This window comes from Convolutriloba macropyga, chromosome 4, assembly GCF_964194025.1.
Source record: "Convolutriloba macropyga chromosome 4, txConMacr16.3, whole genome shotgun sequence".
Classification (NCBI taxonomy): domain Eukaryota; kingdom Metazoa; phylum Xenacoelomorpha; order Acoela; family Convolutidae; genus Convolutriloba; species Convolutriloba macropyga.
In genome coordinates, this window is record NC_134471.1 from 42600631 (window position 1) to 42621368 (window position 20738).

General features: G+C 35.7%; 1 protein-coding gene across 1 annotated transcript in view; it reads right to left on the bottom strand.

Moving 5' to 3' along the window:
• The window catches only part of LOC142337687 (uncharacterized), a 114720-nt gene that overhangs the window by 21733 nt on the left and 72249 nt on the right, over positions 1-20738 (bottom strand). The window lies entirely within an intron of this gene.

A 20738-nucleotide genomic window follows, 5' to 3' on the forward strand; every position in this document is an offset into this window, starting at 1 on the left:
CTCTATGTAGGAGTGTCATTATCCTAGTAGGTTCTAACAGAGAGGTAATTTTTGATCTAGGTGGCCTACGAAAAAAGTACTCAATACGTTGTCAAATTTCGGGCTCAAAAAATATGCTTGTGCAATTTCGTGAAAGGTGACTTTCAATGTAGTGAAGGACTTGTTCAAATGAATTGAGGGTCTATGTAGGAGTGTCATAATCCTAGTAGGTTCTAACAGAGAGGTAATTTTTGATCTAGGTTTCCTACGAAAAAAGTATTAATACGTTGTCAAATTTCGGGCTCAAAAAATATGCTTGTGCAATTTCATAAAAAGTGACTTTCAATGTTCTGAAGGACATGTTCAAATGAATTGATGGTCTATCTAGGAGTGTCGTCATCCTAGTAGGTTCTAACAGAGAGGTAATTTTTGATCTAGGTGGCCTACGAAAAAAGTACTCAATACGTTGTCAAATTTCGGGCTCAAAAAATAAGCTTGTGTAATTTCATGAAAAGTGACTTTCAATGTAGTGAAGGACTTGTTCAAATGAATTGAGGCTCTTCTTAGGAGTGTCATAATCCTAGTAGGTTCTAACAGAGAGGTAATTTTTGATCTAGGTGGCCTACGAAAAAAGTACTCAATACGTTGTCAAATTTCGGGGTCAAAAGATATGCTTGTGCAATTTCATGAAAAGTGACTTTCAATATTGTGAAGGACTTGTTCAAATGAATTGAGGGTCTATGTAGGAGTGTCGTCATCCTAGTAGGTTCTAACAGAGAGGTAATTTTTGATCTTGGTGGCCTACGAAAAAGTACCAATACGTTGTCAAATTTCGGGCTCAAAAAATAAGCTTGTGTAATTTCATGAAAAGTGACTTTCAATGTAGTGAAGGACTTGTTCAAATGAATTGAGGCTCTATGTAGGAGTGTCATAATCCTAGTAGGTTCTAACAGAGAGGTAATTTTTGATCTAGGTGGCCTACAAAAAAAGTACTCAATACGTTGTCAAATTTCGGGGTCAAAAGATATGCTTGTGCAATTTCATGAAAAGTGACTTTCAATATTGTGAAGGACTTGATCAAATGAATTGAGGCTCTATGTAGGAGTGTCATTATCCTAGTAGGTTCTAACAGAGAGGTAATTTTTGATCTAGGTGGCCTACGAAAAAAGTACTCAATACGTTGTCAAATTTCGGGCTCAAAAAATATGCTTGTGCAATTTCGTGAAAGGTGACTTTCAATGTAGTGAAGGACTTGTTCAAATGAATTGAGGGTCTATGTAGGAGTGTCATAATCTTAGTAGGTTCTAACAGAGAGGTAATTTTTGATCTAGGTTTCCTACGAAAAAAGTATTAATACGTTGTCAAATTTCGGGCTCAAAAAATATGCTTGTGCAATTTCATAAAAAGTGACTTTCAATGTTCTGAAGGACTTGTTCAAATGAATTGAGGGTCTATGTAGGAGTGTCATAGTCTTAGTAGGTTCTAACAGAGAGGTAATTTTTGATCCAGGTGGCCTACGAAAAAAGTACTCAATACGTTGTCAAATTTCGGGCTCAAAAAATAAGCTTGTGTAATTTCATGAAAAGTGACTTTCAATGTAGTGAAGGACTTGTTCAAATGAATTGAGGCTCTATGTAGGAGTGTCATAATCCTAATAGGTTCTAACAGAGAGGTAATTTTTGATCTAGGTTGCCTACGAAAAAAGTATTAATACGTTGTCAAATTTCGGGCTCAAAAAATATGCTTGTGCAATTTCATAAAAAGTGACTTTCAATGTTCTGAAGGACTTGTTCAAATGAATTGAGGGTCTATGTAGGAGTGTCATAGTCTTAGTAGGATCTAACAGAGAGGTAATTTTTGATCCAGGTGGCCTACAAAAAAAGTACTCAATACGTTGTCAAATTTCGGGGTCAAAAGATATGCTTGTGCAATTTCATGAAAAGTGACTTTCAATATTGTGAAGGACTTGATCAAATGAATTGAGGCTCTATGTAGGAGTGTCGTCATCCTAGTAGGTTCTAACAGAGAGGTAATTTTTGATCTTGGTGGCCTACGAAAAAAGTACTCAATACGTTGTCAAATTTCGGGGTCAAAAGATATGCTTGTGCAATTTCATGAAAAGTGACTTTCAATATTGTGAAGGACTTGTTCAAATGAATTGAGGGTCTATGTAGGAGTGTCGTCATCCTAGTAGGTTCTAAGAGAGAGGTAATTTTTGATCTTGGTGGCCTACAAAAAAAGTACTCAATACGTTGTCAAATTTCGGGGTCAAAAGATATGCTTGTGCAGTTTCATGAAAAGTGACTTTCAATATTGTGAAGGACTTGGTCAAATGAATTGAGGGTCTATGTAGGAGTGTCATCATCCTAGTAGGTTCTAACAGAGAGGTAATTTTTGATCTTGGTGGCCTACGAAAAAAGTACTCAATACGTTGTCAAATTTCGGGCTCAAAAAATAAGCTTGTGTAATTTCATGAAAAGTGACTTTCAATGTAGTGAAGTACTTGTTCAAATGAATTGAGGCTCTAAGTAGGAGTGTCATAATCCTAGTAGGTTCTAACAGAGAGGTAATTTTTGATCTAGGTGCCCTACAAAAAAAGTACTCAATATGTTGTCAAATTTCGGGGTCAAAAGATATGCTTGTGCAATTTCATGAAAAGTGACTTTCAATATTGTGAAGGACTTGATCAAATGAATTGAGGCTCTATGTAGGAGTGTCATTATCCTAGTAGGTTCTAACAGAGAGGTAATTTTTGATCTAGGTGGCCTACGAAAAAAGTACTCAATACGTTGTCAAATTTCGGGCTCAAAAAATCTGCTTGTGCAATTTCGTGAAAGGTGACTTTCAATGTAGTGAAGGACTTGTTCAAATGAATTGAGGGTCTATGTAGGAGTGTCATAATCCTAGTAGGTTCTAACAGAGAGGTAATTTTTGATCTAGGTTTCCTACGAAAAAAGTATTAATACGTTGTCAAATTTCGGGCTCAAAAAATATGCTTGTGCAATTTCATAAAAAGTGACTTTCAATGTTCTGAAGGACTTGTTCAAATGAATTGAGGGTCTATGTAGGAGTGTCAAAATCTTAGTAGGTTCTAACAGAGAGGTAATTTTTGATCCAGGTGGCCTACGAAAAAAAGTACTCAATACGTTGTCAAATTTCGGGCTCAAAAAATAAGCTTGTGTAATTTCATGAAAAGTGACTTTCAATGTTCTGAAGGACTTGTTCAAATGAATTGAGGGTCTATGTAGGAGTGTCGTCATCCTAGTAGGTTCTAACAGAGAGGTAATTTTTGATCTAGGTGGCCTACGAAAAAAGTACTCAATACGTTGTCAAATTTCGGGCTCAAAAAATAAGCTTGTGTAATTTCATGAAAAGTGACTTTCAATGTAGTGAAGGACTTGTTCAAATGAATTGAGGCTCTATGTAGGAGTGTCATAATCCTAATAGGTTCTAACAGAGAGGTAATTTTTGATCTAGGTTGCCTACGAAAAAAGTATTAATACGTTGTCAAATTTCGGGCTCAAAAAATATGCTTGTGCAATTTCATAAAAAGTGACTTTCAATGTTCTGAAGGACTTGTTCAAATGAATTGAGGGTCTATGTAGGAGTGTCATAGTCTTAGTAGGATCTAACAGAGAGGTAATTTTTGATCCAGGTGGCCTACGAAAAAAGTTCTCAATACGTTGTCAAATTTCGGGCTCAAAAAATAAGCTTGTGTAATTTCATGAAAAGTGACTTTCAATGTTCTGAAGGACTTGTTTAAATGAATTGAGGGTCTATGTAGGAGTGTCGTCATCCTAGTAGGTTCTAACAGAGAGGTAATTTTTGATCTAGGTGGCCTACGAAAAAAGTACTCAATACGTTGTCAAATTTCGGGCTCAAAAAATAAGCTTGTGTAATTTCATGAAAAGTGACTTTCAATGTAGTGAAGGACTTGTTCAAATGAATTGAGGCTCTATGTAGGAGTGTCATAATCCTAATAGGTTCTAACAGAGAGGTAATTTTTGATCTAGGTTGCCTACGAAAAAAGTATTAATACGTTGTCAAATTTCGGGCTCAAAAAATATGCTTGTGCAATTTCATAAAAAGTGACTTTCAATGTTCTGAAGGACTTGTTCAAATGAATTGAGGGTCTATGTAGGAGTGTCATAGTCTTAGTAGGATCTAACAGAGAGGTAATTTTTGATCCAGGTGGCCTACGAAAAAAGTTCTCAATACGTTGTCAAATTTCGGGCTCAAAAAATAAGCTTGTGTAATTTCATGAAAAGTGACTTTCAATGTTCTGAAGGACTTGTTCAAATGAATTGAGGGTCTATGTAGGAGTGTCGTCATCCTAGTAGGTTCTAACAGAGAGGTAATTTTTGATCTAGGTGGCCTACGAAAAAAGTACTCAATACAATGTCAAATTTCGGGCTCAAAAAATAAGCTTGTGTAATTTCATGAAAAGTGACTTTCAATGTAGTGAAGGACTTGTTCAAATGAATTGAGGCTCTATGTAGGAGTGTCATAATCCTAGTAGGTTCTAACAGAGAGGTAATTTTTGATCTAGGTGGCCTACGAAAAAAGTACTCAATACGTTGTCAAATTTCGGGGTCAAAAGATATGCTTGTGCAATTTCATGAAAAGTGATTTTCAATATTGTGAAGGACTTGTTCAAATGAATTGAGGGTCTAAGTAGGAGTGTCGTCATCCTAGTAGAATCTAACAGAGAGGTAATTTTTGATCTTGGTGGTCTACGAAAAAAAAGTACTCAATACGTTGTCAAATTTCGGGCTCAAAAAATAAGCTTGTGTAATTTCATGAAGTGACTTTCAATGTAGTGAAGGACCTGTTCAAATGAATTGAGGCTCTATGTAGGAGTGTCATAATCCTAGTAGGTTCTAACAGAGAGGTAATTTTTGATCTAGGTGGCCTACGAAAAAAGTACTCAATACGTTGTCAAATTTCGGGCTCAAAAAATATGCTTGTGCAATTTCGTGAAAAGTGACTTTCAATGTAGTGAAGGACTTGTTCAAATGAATTGAGAGTCTATGTAGGAGTGTCATAATCCTAGTAGGTTCTAACAGAGAGGTAATTTTTGATCTAGGTTGCCTACGAAAAAAGTATTAATACGTTGTCAAATTTCGGGCTCAAAAAATATGCTTGTGCAATTTCATAAATAGTGACTTTCAATGTTCTGAAGGACTTGTTCAAATGAATTGAGGGTCTATGTAGGAGTGTCGTCATCCTAGTAGGTTCTAACAGAGAGGTAATTTTTGATCTAGGTGGCCTACGAAAAAAGTACTCAATACGTTGTCAAGTTTCGGGCTCAAAAAATAAGCTTGTGTAATTTCATGAAAAGTGACTTTCAATGTAGTGAAGGACTTGTTCAAATGAATTGAGGCTCTATGTAGGAGTGTCATAATCCTAGTAGGTTATAACAGAGAGGTAATTTTTGATCTTGGTGGCCTACGAAAAAAGTTCTCAATACGTTGTCAAATTTCGGGCTCAAAAATAAGCTTGTGTAATTTCATGAAAAGTGACTTTCAATGTAGTGAAGGACTTGTTCAAATGAATTGAGGCTCTATGTAGGAGTGTCATAATCCTAGTAGGTTCTAACAGAGAGGTAATTTTTGATCTTGGTGGCCTACGAAAAAAGTACTCAATACGTTGTCAAATTTCGGGCTCAAAAAATAAGCTTGTGTAAGTTCATGAAAAGTGACTTTCAATGTAGTGAAGGACTTGTCCAAATGAATTGAGGCTCTATGTAGGAGTGTCATAATCCTAGTAGGTTCTAACAGAGAGGTAATTTTTGATCTAGGTTGCCTACGAAAAAAGTATTAATACGTTGTCAAATTTCGGGCTCAAAAAATATGCTTGTGCAATTTCATAAAAAGTGACTTTCAATGTTCTGAAGGACTTGTTCAAATGAAATGAGGGTCTATGTAGGAGTGTCATAGTCTTAGTAGGATCTAAGAGAGAGGTAATTTTTGATCCAGGTGGCCTACGAAAAAAGTTCTCAATACGTTGTCGAATTTCGGGCTCAAAAAATAAGCTTGTGTAATTTCATGAAAAGTGACTTTCAATGTAGTGAAGGACTTGTTCAAATGAATTGAGGCTCTATGTAGGAGTGTCATAATCCTAGTAGGTTCTAACAGAGAGGTAATTTTTGATCTTGGTGGCCTACGAAAAAAGTACTCAATACGTTGTCAAATTTCGGGCTCAAAAAATAAGCTTGTGTAATTTCATGAAAAGTGACTTTCAATGTAGTGAAGGACTTGTTCAAATGAATTGAGGCTCTATGTAGGAGTGTCATAATCCTAGTAGGTTCTAACAGAGAGGTAATTTTTGATCTAGGTTGCCTACGAAAAAAGTATTAATACGTTGTCAAATTTCGGGCTCAAAAAATATGCTTGTGCAATTTCATAAAAAGTGACTTTCAATGTTCTGAAGGACTTGTTCAAATGAATTGAGGGTCTATGTAGGAGTGTCGTCATCCTAGTAGGTTCTAACAGAGAGGTAATTTTTGATCTAGGTGGCCTACGAAAAAAGTACTCAATACAATGTCAAATTTCGGGCTCAAAAAATAAGCTTGTGTAATTTCATGAAAAGTGACTTTCAATGTAGTGAAGGACTTGTTCAAATGAATTGAGGCTCTATGTAGGAGTGTCATAATCCTAGTAGGTTCTAACAGAGAGGTAATTTTTGATCTAGGTGGCCTACCAAAAAAGTACTCAATACGTTGTCAAATTTCGGGGTCAAAAGAAATGCTTGTGCAATTTCATGAAAAGTGACTTTCAATATTGTGAAGGACTTGTTCAAATGAATTGAGGGTCTATGTAGGAGTGTCGTCATCCTAGTAGGTTCTAACAGAGAGGTAATTTTTGATCTTGTTGGTCTACGAAAAAAAAGTACTCAATACGTTGTCAAATTTCGGGCTCAAAAAATAAGCTTGTGTAATTTCATGAAGTGACTTTCAATGTAGTGAAGGACCTGTTCAAATGAATTGAGGCTCTACGTAGGAGTGTCATAATCCTAGTAGGTTCTAACAGAGGTAATTTTTGATCTAGGTTGCCTACGAAAAAAGTATTAATACGTTGTCAAATTTCGGGCTCAAAAAATATGCTTGTGCAATTTCATAAATAGTGACTTTCAATGTTCTGAAGGACTTGTTCAAATGAATTGAGGGTCTATGTAGGAGTGTCGTCATCCTAGTAGGTTCTAACAGAGAGGTAATTTTTGATCTAGGTGGCCTACGAAAAAAGTACTCAATACGTTGTCAAATTTCGGGCTCAAAAAATAAGCTTGTGTAATTTCATGAAAAGTGACTTTCAATGTAGTGAAGGACTTGTTCAAATGAATTGAGGCTCTATGTAGGAGTGTCATAATCCTAGTAGGTTCTAACAGAGAGGTAATTTTTGATCTTGGTGGCCTACGAAAAAAGTACTCAATACGTTGTCAAATTTCGGGCTCAAAAAATAAGCTTGTGTAATTTCATGAAAAGTGACCTTCAATGTAGTGAAGGACTTGTTCAAATGAATTGAGGCTCTATGTAGGAGTGTCATAATCCTAGTAGGTTCTAACAGAGAGGTAATTTTTGATCTAGGTGGCCTACGAAAAAAGTACTCAATACGTTGTCAAATTTCGGGGTCAAAAGATATGCTTGTGCAATTTCATGAAAAGTGACTTTCAATGCAGTGAAGGACTTGTTCAAATGAATTGAGGCTCTATGTAGGAGTGTCATAATCCTAGTAGGTTCTAACAGAGAGGTAATTTTTGATCTTGGTGGCCTACGAAAAAAGTACTCAATACGTTGTCAAATTTCGGGCTCAAAAAATAAGCTTGCGTAATTTCATGAAAAGAGACCTTCAATGTAGTGAAGGACTTGTTCAAATGAATTGAGGCTCTATGTAGGAGTGTCATAATCCTAGTAGGTTCTAACAGAGAGGTAATTTTTGATCTAGGTGGCCTACGAAAAAAGTACTCAATACGTTGTCAAATTTCGGGGTCAAAAGATATGCTTGTGCAATTTCATGAAAAGTGACTTTCAATATTGTGAAGGACTTGTTCAAATGAATTGAGGGTCTATGTAGGAGTGTCGTCATCCTAGTAGGTTCTAACAGAGGTAATTTTTGATCTTGGTGGCCTACGAAAAAAGTACTCAATACGTTGTCAAATTTCGGGCTCAAAAAATAAGCTTGTGTAATTTCATGAAAAGTGACTTTCAATGTAGTGAAGAACTTGTTCAAATGAAGTGAGGCTCTATGTAGGAGTGTCATAACCCTAGTAGGTTCTAACAGAGAGGTAATTTTTGATCTAGGTGGCCTACGAAAAAAGTACTCAATACGTTGTCAAATTTCGGGGTCAAAAGATATGCTTGTGCAATTTCATGAAAAGTGACTTTCAATATTGTGAAGGACTTGTTCAAATGAATTGAGGGTCTATGTAGGAGTGTCGTCATCCTAGTAGGTTCTAACAGAGAGGTAATTTTTGATCTTGGTGGCCTACGAAAAGAGTACTCAATACGTTGTCAAATTTCGGGCTCAAAAAATAAGCTTGTGTAATTTCATGAAAAGTGACTTTCAATGTAGTGAAGAACTTGTTCAAATGAAGTGAGGCTCTATGTAGGAGTGTCATAACCCTAGTAGGTTCTAACAGAGAGGTAATTTTTGATCTAGGTGGCCTACAAAAAAAGTACTCAATACGTTGTCAAATTTCGGGCTCAAAAAATATGCTTGTGCAATTTCGTGAAAAGTGACTTTCAATGTAGTGAAGGACTTGTTCAAATGAATTGAGGGTCTATGTAGGAGTGTCATAATCCTAGTAGGTTCTAACAGAGAGGTAATTTTTGATCTAGGTTGCCTACGAAAAAAGTATTAATACGTTGTCAAATTTCGGGCTCAAAAAATATGCTTGTGCAATTTCATAAAAAGTGACTTTCAATGTTCTTAAGGACTTGTTCAAATGAATTGAGGGTCTATGTAGGAGTGTCATAGTCTTAGTAGGTTCTAACAGAGAGGTAATTTTTGATCCAGGTGGCCTACGAAAAAAGTACTCAATACGTTGTCAAATTTCGGGGTCAAAAGATATGCTTGTGCAATTTCATGAAAAATGACTTTCAATATTGTGAAGGACTTGTTCAAATGAATTGAGGGTCTATTTAGGAGTGTCATCATCCTAGTTAGTTCTAACAGAGAGGTAATTTTTGATCTAGGTGGCCTACGAAAAAGTACTAATACGTTGTCAAATTTCGGGCTCAAAAGATATGCTTGTGCAATTTCATGAAAAATGACTTTCAATATTGTGAAGGACTTGTTCAAATGAATTGAGGGTCTATGTAGGAGTGTCAAAATCCTAGTAGCTTCTAACAGAGAGGTAATTTTTGCTCTAGGTTGCCTACGAAAAACTACTCAATACGTTGTCAAATTTCGGGCTCAAAAAATATGCTTGTGCAAGTTCATAAAAAAGTGACTTTCAATGTTCTGAAGGACTTGGTCAAATGAATTGAGGGTCTATGTAGGAGTGTCATAGTCTTAGTAGGTTCTAACAGAGAGGTAATTTTTGATCTAGGTGGCCTACGAAAAAAGTACTCAATACGTTGTCAAATTTCAGGGTCAAATGATATGCTTGTGCAATTTCATGAAAAGTGACTTTCAATATTGTGAAGGACTTGTTCAAATGAATTGAGGGTCTATTTAGGAGTGTCATCATCCTAGTAGGTTCTAACAGAGAGATAATTTTTGATCTAGGTGGCCTACAAAAAAGTACTCAATACGTTGTCAAATTTCGGGCTCAAAAAATAAGCTTGTGTAATTTAATGAAAAGTGACTTTCAATGTAGTGAAGGACTTGTTCAAATGAATTGAGGGTCTATGTAGGAGTGTCATAGTCTTAGTAGGTTCAAACAGAGGTAATTTTTGATCTAGGTGGCCTACGAAAAAAGTACTCAATACGTTGTCAAATTTCAGGGTCAAAAGATATGCTTGTGCAATTTCATGAAAAGTGACTTTCAATATTGTGAAGGACTTGTTCAAATGAATTGAGGGTCTATTTAGGAGTGTCATCATCCTAGTAAGTTCTAACAGAGAGATAATTTTTGATCTAGGTGGCCTACAAAAAAAGTACTCAATACGTTGTCAAATTTCGGGCTCAAAAAATAAGCTTGTGTAATTTAATGAAAAGTGACTTTCAATGTAGTGAAGGACTTGTTCAAATGAATTGAGGGTCTATGTAGGAGTGTCATAGTCTTAGTAGGTTCTAACAGAGAGGTAATTTTTGATCTAGGTGGCCTACGAAAAAAGTACTCAATACGTTGTCAAATTTCAGGGTCAAAAGATATGCTTGTGCAATTTCATGAAAAGTGACTTTCAATATTGTGAAGGACTTGTTCAAATGAATTGAGGGTCTATTTAGGAGTGTCATCATCCTAGTAAGTTCTAACAGAGAGATAATTTTTGATCTAGGTGCCTACAAAAAAAGTACTCAATACGTTGTCAAATTTCGGGCTCAAAAAGTATGCTTGTGCAATTTCGTGAAAAGTGACTTTCAATGTAGTGAAGGACTTGTTCAAATGAATTGAGGGTCTATGTAGGAGTGTCATAATCCTAGTAGGTTCTAACAGAGAGGCAATTTTTGATCTAGGTGGCCTACAAAAAAGTACTCAATACGTTGTCAAATTTCGGGCTCAAAAAATAAGCTTGTGTAATTTAATGAAAAGTGACTTTCAATGTAGTGAAGGACTTGTTCAAATGAATTGAGGGTCTATGTAGGAGTGTCATAATCCTAGTAGGTTCTAACAGAGAGGTAATTTTTGATCTAGGTTGCCTACGAAAAAAGTACTCAATACGTTGTCAAATTTCGGGCTCAAAAAATAAGCTTGTGTAATTTAATGAAAAGTGACTTTCAATGTAGTGAAGGACTTGTTCAAATGAATTGAGGGTCTATGTAGGAGTGTCATAGTCTTAGTAGGTTCTAACAGAGGTAATTTTTGATCTAGGTGGCCTACGAAAAAAGTACTCAATACGTTGTCAAATTTCAGGGTCAAAAGATATGCTTGTGCAATTTCATGAAAATGAATTGAGGGTCTATTTAGGAGTGTCATCATCCTAGTAAGTTCTAACAGAGAGATAATTTTTGATCTAGGTGGCCTACAAAAAAAGTACTCAATACGTTGTCAAATTTCGGCCTCAAAAAATAAGCTTGTGTAATTTAATGAAAAGTGACTTTCAATGTAGTGAAGGACTTGTTCAAATGAATTGAGGGTCTATGTAGGAGTGTCATAGTCTTAGTAGGTTCTAACAGAGAGGTAATTTTTGATCTAGGTGGCCTACGAAAAAAGTACTCAATACGTTGTCAAATTTCAGGGTCAAAAGATATGCTTGTGCAATTTCATGAAAAGTGACTTTCAATATTGTGAAGGACTTGTTCAAATGAATTGAGGGTCTATTTAGGAGTGTCATCATCCTAGTAAGTTCTAACAGAGAGATAATTTTTGATCTAGGTGCCTACAAAAAAAGTACTCAATACGTTGTCAAATTTCGGGCTCAAAAAGTATGCTTGTGCAATTTCGTGAAAAGTGACTTTCAACGTAGTGAAGGACTTGTTCAAATGAATTGAGGGTCTATGTAGGAGTGTCATAATCCTAGTAGGTTCTAACAGAGAGGCAATTTTTGATCTAGGTTGCCTACGAAAAAAGTACTCAATACGTTGTCAAATTTGGGGCTCAAAAAAATGCTTGTGCAATTTCATGAAAAGTGACTTTCAATGTTGTGAAAGACTTGTTCAAGTGAATTGAGGTTCTATGTAGGAGTGTCATAATCCTAGCAGGTTCTAACAGAGAGGTAATTTTTGATCTAGGTGTTCTACGAAAAAAGTACTCAATACGTTGTCAAGTTTCGGGCTCAAAAAATATGCTTGTGCAATTTCATGAAAAGTGACTTTTAATGTTGTGAAGGACTTGTTCAAATGAGTTTCGGGCTCAAAAAATATGCTTGTGCAATTTCATGAAAAGTGACTTTTAATGTTGTGAAGGACTTGTTCAAATGAATTGAGGGTCTATGTAGGAGTGTCATAATCCTAGTAGGTTCTAACAGAGAGGTAATTTTTGATCTAGGTGTTCTACGAAAAAAGTACTCAATACGTTGTCAAATTTCGGGCTCAAAAAATATGCTTGTGCATTTTCATGAAAAGTGACTTTCAATGTTGTGAAGGACTTGTTCAAATGAATTGAGGGTCTATGTAGGAGTGTCATAATCCTAGTAGGTTCTAACAGAGACGTAATTTTTGATCTAGGTGGCCTACGAAAAAAGTACTCAATACGTTGTCAGATTTCGGGCTCAAAAAATATGCTTGTGCAATTTCATGAAGTGACTTTCAATGTTGTGAAGGACTTGTTCAAATGAATTGAGGGTCTATTTAGGAGTGTCATCATCCTAGTAGGTTCTAACAGAGAGATAATTTTTGATCTAGGTGGCCTACAAAAAAGTACTCAATACGTTGTCAAATTTCGGGCTCAAAAAATAAGCTTGTGTAATTTAATGAAAAGTGACTTTCAATGTAGTGAAGGACTTGTTCAAATGAATTGAGGGTCTATGTAGGAGTGTCATAGTCTTAGTAGGTTCAAACAGAGGTAATTTTTGATCTAGGTGGCCTACGAAAAAAGTACTCAATACGTTGTCAAATTTCAGGGTCAAAAGATATGCTTGTGCAATTTCATGAAAAGTGACTTTCAATATTGTGAAGGACTTGTTCAAATGAATTGAGGGTCTATTTAGGAGTGTCATCATCCTAGTAAGTTCTAACAGAGAGATAATTTTTGATCTAGGTGGCCTACAAAAAAAGTACTCAATACGTTGTCAAATTTCGGGCTCAAAAAATAAGCTTGTGTAATTTAATGAAAAGTGACTTTCAATGTAGTGAAGGACTTGTTCAAATGAATTGAGGGTCTATGTAGGAGTGTCATAGTCTTAGTAGGTTCTAACAGAGAGGTAATTTTTGATCTAGGTGGCCTACGAAAAAAGTACTCAATACGTTGTCAAATTTCAGGGTCAAAAGATATGCTTGTGCAATTTCATGAAAAGTGACTTTCAATATTGTGAAGGACTTGTTCAAATGAATTGAGGGTCTATTTAGGAGTGTCATCATCCTAGTAAGTTCTAACAGAGAGATAATTTTTGATCTAGGTGCCTACAAAAAAAGTACTCAATACGTTGTCAAATTTCGGGCTCAAAAAGTATGCTTGTGCAATTTCGTGAAAAGTGACTTTCAATGTAGTGAAGGACTTGTTCAAATGAATTGAGGGTCTATGTAGGAGTGTCATAATCCTAGTAGGTTCTAACAGAGAGGCAATTTTTGATCTAGGTGGCCTACAAAAAAGTACTCAATACGTTGTCAAATTTCGGGCTCAAAAAATAAGCTTGTGTAATTTAATGAAAAGTGACTTTCAATGTAGTGAAGGACTTGTTCAAATGAATTGAGGGTCTATGTAGGAGTGTCATAATCCTAGTAGGTTCTAACAGAGAGGTAATTTTTGATCTAGGTTGCCTACGAAAAAAGTACTCAATACGTTGTCAAATTTCGGGCTCAAAAAATAAGCTTGTGTAATTTAATGAAAAGTGACTTTCAATGTAGTGAAGGACTTGTTCAAATGAATTGAGGGTCTATGTAGGAGTGTCATAGTCTTAGTAGGTTCTAACAGAGGTAATTTTTGATCTAGGTGGCCTACGAAAAAAGTACTCAATACGTTGTCAAATTTCAGGGTCAAAAGATATGCTTGTGCAATTTCATGAAAATGAATTGAGGGTCTATTTAGGAGTGTCATCATCCTAGTAAGTTCTAACAGAGAGATAATTTTTGATCTAGGTGGCCTACAAAAAAAGTACTCAATACGTTGTCAAATTTCGGCCTCAAAAAATAAGCTTGTGTAATTTAATGAAAAGTGACTTTCAATGTAGTGAAGGACTTGTTCAAATGAATTGAGGGTCTATGTAGGAGTGTCATAGTCTTAGTAGGTTCTAACAGAGAGGTAATTTTTGATCTAGGTGGCCTACGAAAAAAGTACTCAATACGTTGTCAAATTTCAGGGTCAAAAGATATGCTTGTGCAATTTCATGAAAAGTGACTTTCAATATTGTGAAGGACTTGTTCAAATGAATTGAGGGTCTATTTAGGAGTGTCATCATCCTAGTAAGTTCTAACAGAGAGATAATTTTTGATCTAGGTGCCTACAAAAAAAGTACTCAATACGTTGTCAAATTTCGGGCTCAAAAAGTATGCTTGTGCAATTTCGTGAAAAGTGACTTTCAACGTAGTGAAGGACTTGTTCAAATGAATTGAGGGTCTATGTAGGAGTGTCATAATCCTAGTAGGTTCTAACAGAGAGGCAATTTTTGATCTAGGTTGCCTACGAAAAAAGTACTCAATACGTTGTCAAATTTGGGGCTCAAAAAAATGCTTGTGCAATTTCATGAAAAGTGACTTTCAATGTTGTGAAAGACTTGTTCAAGTGAATTGAGGTTCTATGTAGGAGTGTCATAATCCTAGCAGGTTCTAACAGAGAGGTAATTTTTGATCTAGGTGTTCTACGAAAAAAGTACTCAATACGTTGTCAAGTTTCGGGCTCAAAAAATATGCTTGTGCAATTTCATGAAAAGTGACTTTTAATGTTGTGAAGGACTTGTTCAAATGAGTTTCGGGCTCAAAAAATATGCTTGTGCAATTTCATGAAAAGTGACTTTTAATGTTGTGAAGGACTTGTTCAAATGAATTGAGGGTCTATGTAGGAGTGTCATAATCCTAGTAGGTTCTAACAGAGAGGTAATTTTTGATCTAGGTGTTCTACGAAAAAAGTACTCAATACGTTGTCAAATTTCGGGCTCAAAAAATATGCTTGTGCATTTTCATGAAAAGTGACTTTCAATGTTGTGAAGGACTTGTTCAAATGAATTGAGGGTCTATGTAGGAGTGTCATAATCCTAGTAGGTTCTAACAGAGAGGTAATTTTTGATCTAGGTGGCCTACGAAAAAAGTACAATACGTTGTCAAATTTCGGGGTCAAAAGATATGCTTATGCAATTTCATGAAAAGTGACTTTCAATATTGTGAAGGACTTGTTCAAATGAATTGAGGGTCTATGTAGGAGTGTCGTCATCCTAGTAGGTTCTAACAGAGAGGTAATTTTTGATCTTGGTGGCCTACGAAAAAAGTACTCAATACGTTGTCAAATTTCGGGCTCAAAAAATAAGCTTGTGTAATTTCATGAAAAGTGACTTTCAATGTAGTGAAGGACTTGTTCAAATGAATTGAGGCTCTATGTAGGAGTGTCATAATCCTAGTAGGTTCTAACAGAGAGGTAATTTTTGATCTAGGTGGCCTACGAAAAAAGTACTCAATACGTTGTCAAATTTCGGGCTCAAAAAATATGCATGTGCAATTTCGTGAAAAGTGACTTTCAATGTAGTGAAGGACTTGTTCAAATGAATTGAGGGTCTATGTAGGAGTTTCAAAATCCTAGTAGGTTCTAACAGAGAGGTAATTTTTGATCTAGGTTGCCTACGAAAAAAGTATTAATACGTTGTCAAATTTCGGGCTCAAAAAATATGCTTGTGCAATTTCATAAAAAGTGACTTTCAATGTTCTGAAGGACTTGTTCAAATGAATTGAGGGTCTATGTAGGAGTGTCATAGTCTTAGTAGGTTCTAACAGAGAGGTAATTTTTGATCCAGGTGGCCTACGAAAAAAATACTCAATACGTTGTCAAATTTCGGGGTCAAAAGATATGCTTGTGCAATTTCATGAAAAGTGACTTTCAATATTGTGAAGGACTTGTTCAAATGAATTGAGGGTCTATTTAGGAGTGTCCTAGTAAGTTCTAACAGAGAGGTAATTTTTGATCTAGCTGGCCTACGTGACTTTCAATATTGTGAAGGACTTGTTCAAATGAATTGAGGGTCTATTTAGGAGTGTCATCATCCTAGTAAGTTCTAACAGAGAGATAATTTTTGATCTAGGTGGCCTACAAAAAAGTACTCAATACGTTGTCAAATTTCGGGCTCAAAAAATAAGCTTGTGTAATTTAATGAAAAGTGACTTTCAATGTAGTGAAGGACTTGTTCAAATGAATTGAGGGTCTATGTAGGAGTGTCATAGTCTTAGTAGGTTCTAACAGAGAGGTAATTTTTGATCTAGGTGGCCTACGAAAAAAGTACTCAATACGTTGTCAAATTTCAGGGTCAAAAGATATGCTTGTGCAATTTCATGAAAAGTGACTTTCAATATTGTGAAGGACTTGTTCAAATGAATTGAGGGTCTATTTAGGAGTGTCATCATCCTAGTAAGTTCTAACAGAGAGATAATTTTTGATCTAGGTGGCCTACAAAAAAAGTACTCAATACGTTGTCAAATTTCGGGCTCAAAAAGTATGCTTGTGCAATTTCGTGAAAAGTGACTTTCAATGTAGTGAAGGACTTGTTCAAATGAATTGAGGGTCTATGTAGGAGTGTCATAATCCTGGTAGGTTCTAAGAGAGAGGTAATTTTTGATCTAGGTTGCCTACGAAAAAAGTACTCAATACGTTGTCAAATTTGGGGCTCAAAAAAAATGCTTGTGCAATTTCATGAAAAGTGACTTTCAATGTTGTGAAAGACTTGTTCAAGTGAATTGAGGTTCTATGTAGGAGTGTCATAATCCTAGCAGGTTCTAACAGAGAGGTAATTTTTGATCTAGGTGTTCTACGAAAAAAGTACTCAATACGTTGTCAAGTTTCGGGCTCAAAAAATATGCGTGTGCAATTTCATGAAAAGTGACTTTTAATGTTGTGAAGGACTTGTTCAAATGAATTGAGGGTCTATGTAGGAGTGTCATAATCCTAGTAGGTTCTAACAGAGAGGTAATTTTTGATCTAGGTGTTCTACGAAAAAAGTACTCAATACGTTGTCAAATTTCGGGCTCAAAAAATATGCATGTGCATTTTCATGAAAAGTGACTTTCAATGTTGTGAAGGACTTGTTCAAATGAATTGAGGGTCTATGTAGGAGTGTCATAATCCTAGTAGGTTCTAACAGAGAGGTAATTTTTGATCTAGGTGGCCTACGAAAAAAGTACTCAATACGTTGTCAAATTTCGGGGTCAAAAGATATGCTTATGCAATTTCATGAAAAGTGACTTTCAATATTGTGAAGGACTTGTTCAAATGAATTGAGGGTCTATGTAGGAGTGTCGTCATCCTAGTAGGTTCTATCAGAGAGGTAATTTTTGATCTTGGTGGCCTACGAAAAAAGAACTCAATACGTTGTCAAATTTCGGGCTCAAAAAATAAGCTTGTGTAATTTCATGAAAAGTGACTTTCAATGTAGTGAAGGACTTGTTCAAATGAATTGAGGCTCTATGTAGGAGTGTCATAATCCTAGTAGGTTCTAACAGAGAGGTAATTTTTGATCTAGGTGTTCTACGAAAAAAGTACTCAATACGTTGTCAAATTTCGGGCTCAAAAAATATGCATGTGCGTTTTCATGAAAAGTGACTTTCAATGTTGTGAAGGACTTGTTCAAATGAATTGAGGGTCTATGTAGGAGTGTCATAATCCTAGTAGGTTCTAACAGAGAGGTAATTTTTGATCTAGGTGGCCTACGAAAAAAGTACTCAATACGTTGTCAAATTTCGGGGTCAAAAGATATGCTTATGCAATTTCATGAAAAGTGACTTTCAATATTGTGAAGGACTTGTTCAAATGAATTGAGGGTCTATGTAGGAGTGTCGTCATCCTAGTAGGTTCTAAGAGAGAGGTAATTTTTGATCTTGGTGGCCTACGAAAAAAGTACTCAATACGTTGTCAAATTTCGGGCTCAAAAAATAAGCTTGTGTAATTTCATGAAAAGTGACTTTCAATGTAGTGAAGGACTTGTTCAAATGAATTGAGGCTCTATGTAGGAGTGTCATAATCCTAGTAGGTTCTAACAGAGAGGTAATTTTTGATCTAGGTGGCCTACGAAAAAAGTACCCAATACGTTGTCAAATTTCGGGCTCAAAAAATATACTTGTGCAATTTCGTGAAAAGTGACTTTCAATGTAGTGAAGGACTTGTTCAAATGAATTGAGGGTCTATGTAGGAGTGTCAAAATCCTAGTAGGTTCTAACAGAGAGGTAATTTTTGATCGAGGTTGCCTACGAAAAAAGTATTAATACGTTGTCAAATTTCGGGCTCAAAAAATATGCTTGTGCAATTTCATAAAAAGTGACTTTCAATGTTCTGAAGGACTTGTTCAAATGAATTGAGGGTCTATGTAGGAGTGTCATAGTCTTAGTAGGTTCTAACAGAGAGGTAATTTTTGATCGAGGTTGCCTACGAAAAAAGTATTAATACGTTGTCAAATTTCGGGCTCAAAAAATATGCTTGTGCAATTTCATGAAAAGTGACTTTCAATATTGTGAAGGACTTGTTCAAATGAATTGAGGGTCTATTTAGGAGTGTCCTAGTAAGTTCTAACAGAGAGGTAATTTTTGATCTAGCTGGCCTACGAAAAAAGTACTCAATACGTTGTCAAATTTCGGGCTCAAAAAATAAGCTTGTGTAATTTCATGAAAAGTGACTTTCAATGTAGTGAAGGACTTGTTCAAATGAATTGAGGCTCTATGTAGGAGTGTCATAATCCTAGTAGGTTCTAACAGAGAGGTAATTTTTGATCTAGATGGCCTACGAAAAAAGTACTCAATACGTTGTCAAATTTCGGGGTCAAAAGATATGCTTGTGCAATTTCATGAAAAGTGACTTTCAATATTGTGAAGGACTTGTTCAAATGAATTGAGGGTCTATTTAGGAGTGTCATCATCCTAGTAAGTTCTAACAGAGAGGTAATTTTTGATCTAGGTGGCCTACGAAAAAAGTACTCAATACGTTGTCAAATTTCGGGCTCAAAAAATAAGCTTGTGTAATTTCATGAAAAGTGACTTTCAATGTAGTGAAGGACTTGTTCAAATGAATTGAGGCTCTATGTAGGAGTGTCATAATCCTAGTAGGTTCTAACAGAGAGGTAATTTTTGATCTAGATGGCCTACGAAAAAAGTAGTCAATACGTTGTCAAATTTCGGGCTCAAAAAATATGCTTGTGCAATTTCGTGAAAAGTGACTTTCAATGTAGTAAAGGACTTGTTCAAATGAATTGAGGGTCTATGTAGGAGTGTCATAATCCTAGTAGCTTCTAACAGAGAGGTAATTTTTGATCTAGGTTGCCTACGAAAAAAGTACTCAATACCTTGTCAAATTTCGGGCTCAAAAAATATGCTTGTGCAATTTCATAAAAAGTGACTTTCAATGTTCTGAAGGACTTGTTCAAATGAATTGAGGGTCTATGTAGGAGTGTCATAGTCTTAGTAGGTTCTAACAGAGAGGTAATTTTTTATCTAGGTGGCCTACGCAAAAAGTACTCAATACGTTGTCAAATTTCGGGGTCAAAAGATATGCTTGTGCAATTTCATGAAGTGACTTTCAATATTGTGAAGGACTTGTTCAAATGAATTGAGGGTCTATTTAGGAGTGTCATCATCCTAGTAAGTTCTAACAGAGAGATAATTTTTGATCTAGGTGGCCTACGAAAAAAGTACTCAATACGTTGTCAAATTTCGGGCTCAAAAAGTATGCTTGTGCAATTTCGTGAAAAGTGACTTTCAATGTAGTGAAGGACTTGTTCAAATGAATTGAGGGTCTATGTAGGAGTGTCATAATCCTAGTAGGTTCTAACAGAGAGGTAATTTTTGATCTAGGTTGCCTACGAAAAAAGTACTCAATACGTTGTCAAATTTCGGGCTCAAAAAATATGCTTGTGCAATTTCATGAAAAGTGACTTTCAATGTTGTGAAAGACTTGTTCAAGTGAATTGAGGTTCTATGTAGGAGTGTCATAATCCTAGCAGGTTCTAACAGAGAGGTAATTTTTGATCTAGGTGTTCTACGAAAAAAGTACTCAATACGTTGTCAAGTTTCGGGCTCAAAAAATATGCTTGTGCAATTTCATGAAAAGTGACTTTTAATGTTGTGAAGGACTTGTTCAAATGAATTGAGGGTCTATGTAGGAGTGTCATAATCCTAGTAGGTTCTAACAGAGAGGTAATTTTTGATCCAGGTGTTCTACGAAAAAAGTACTCAATACGTTGTCAAATTTCGGGCTCAAAAAATATGCTTGTGCAATTTCATGAAAATTGACTTTCAATGTTGTGAAGGACTTGTTCAAATGAACTGAGGCTCTATGTAGGAGTGTCATAATCCTAGTAGGTTCTAACAGAGAGGTAATTTTTGATCTAGGTGTTCTACGAAAAAAGTACTCAATACGTTGTCAAATTTCGGGCTCAAAAAATATGCTTGTGCATTTTCATGGAAAGTGACTTTCAATGTTGTGAAGGACTTGTTCAAATGAATTGAGGGTCTATGTAGGAGTGTCATAATCCTAGTAGGTTCTAACGGAGAGGTAATTTTTGATCTAGGTGGCCTACGAAAAAAGTACTCAATACGTCTTCAGATTTCAGGCTCAAAAAATATGCTTGTGCAATTTCATGAAAAGTGACTTTCAATGTTGTGAAGGACTTGTTCAAATGAATTGAGGGTCTATGTAGGAGTGTCATAATCCTAGTAGATTCTAACAGAGAGGTAATTTAAGATCTAGGTGGCCTACGAAAAAAGTACTCAATACGTCTTCAGATTTCAGGCTCAAAAAATATGCTTGTGCAATTTCATGAAAAGTGACTTTCAATGTTGTGAAGGACTTGTTCAAATGAATTGAGGGTCTATGTAGGA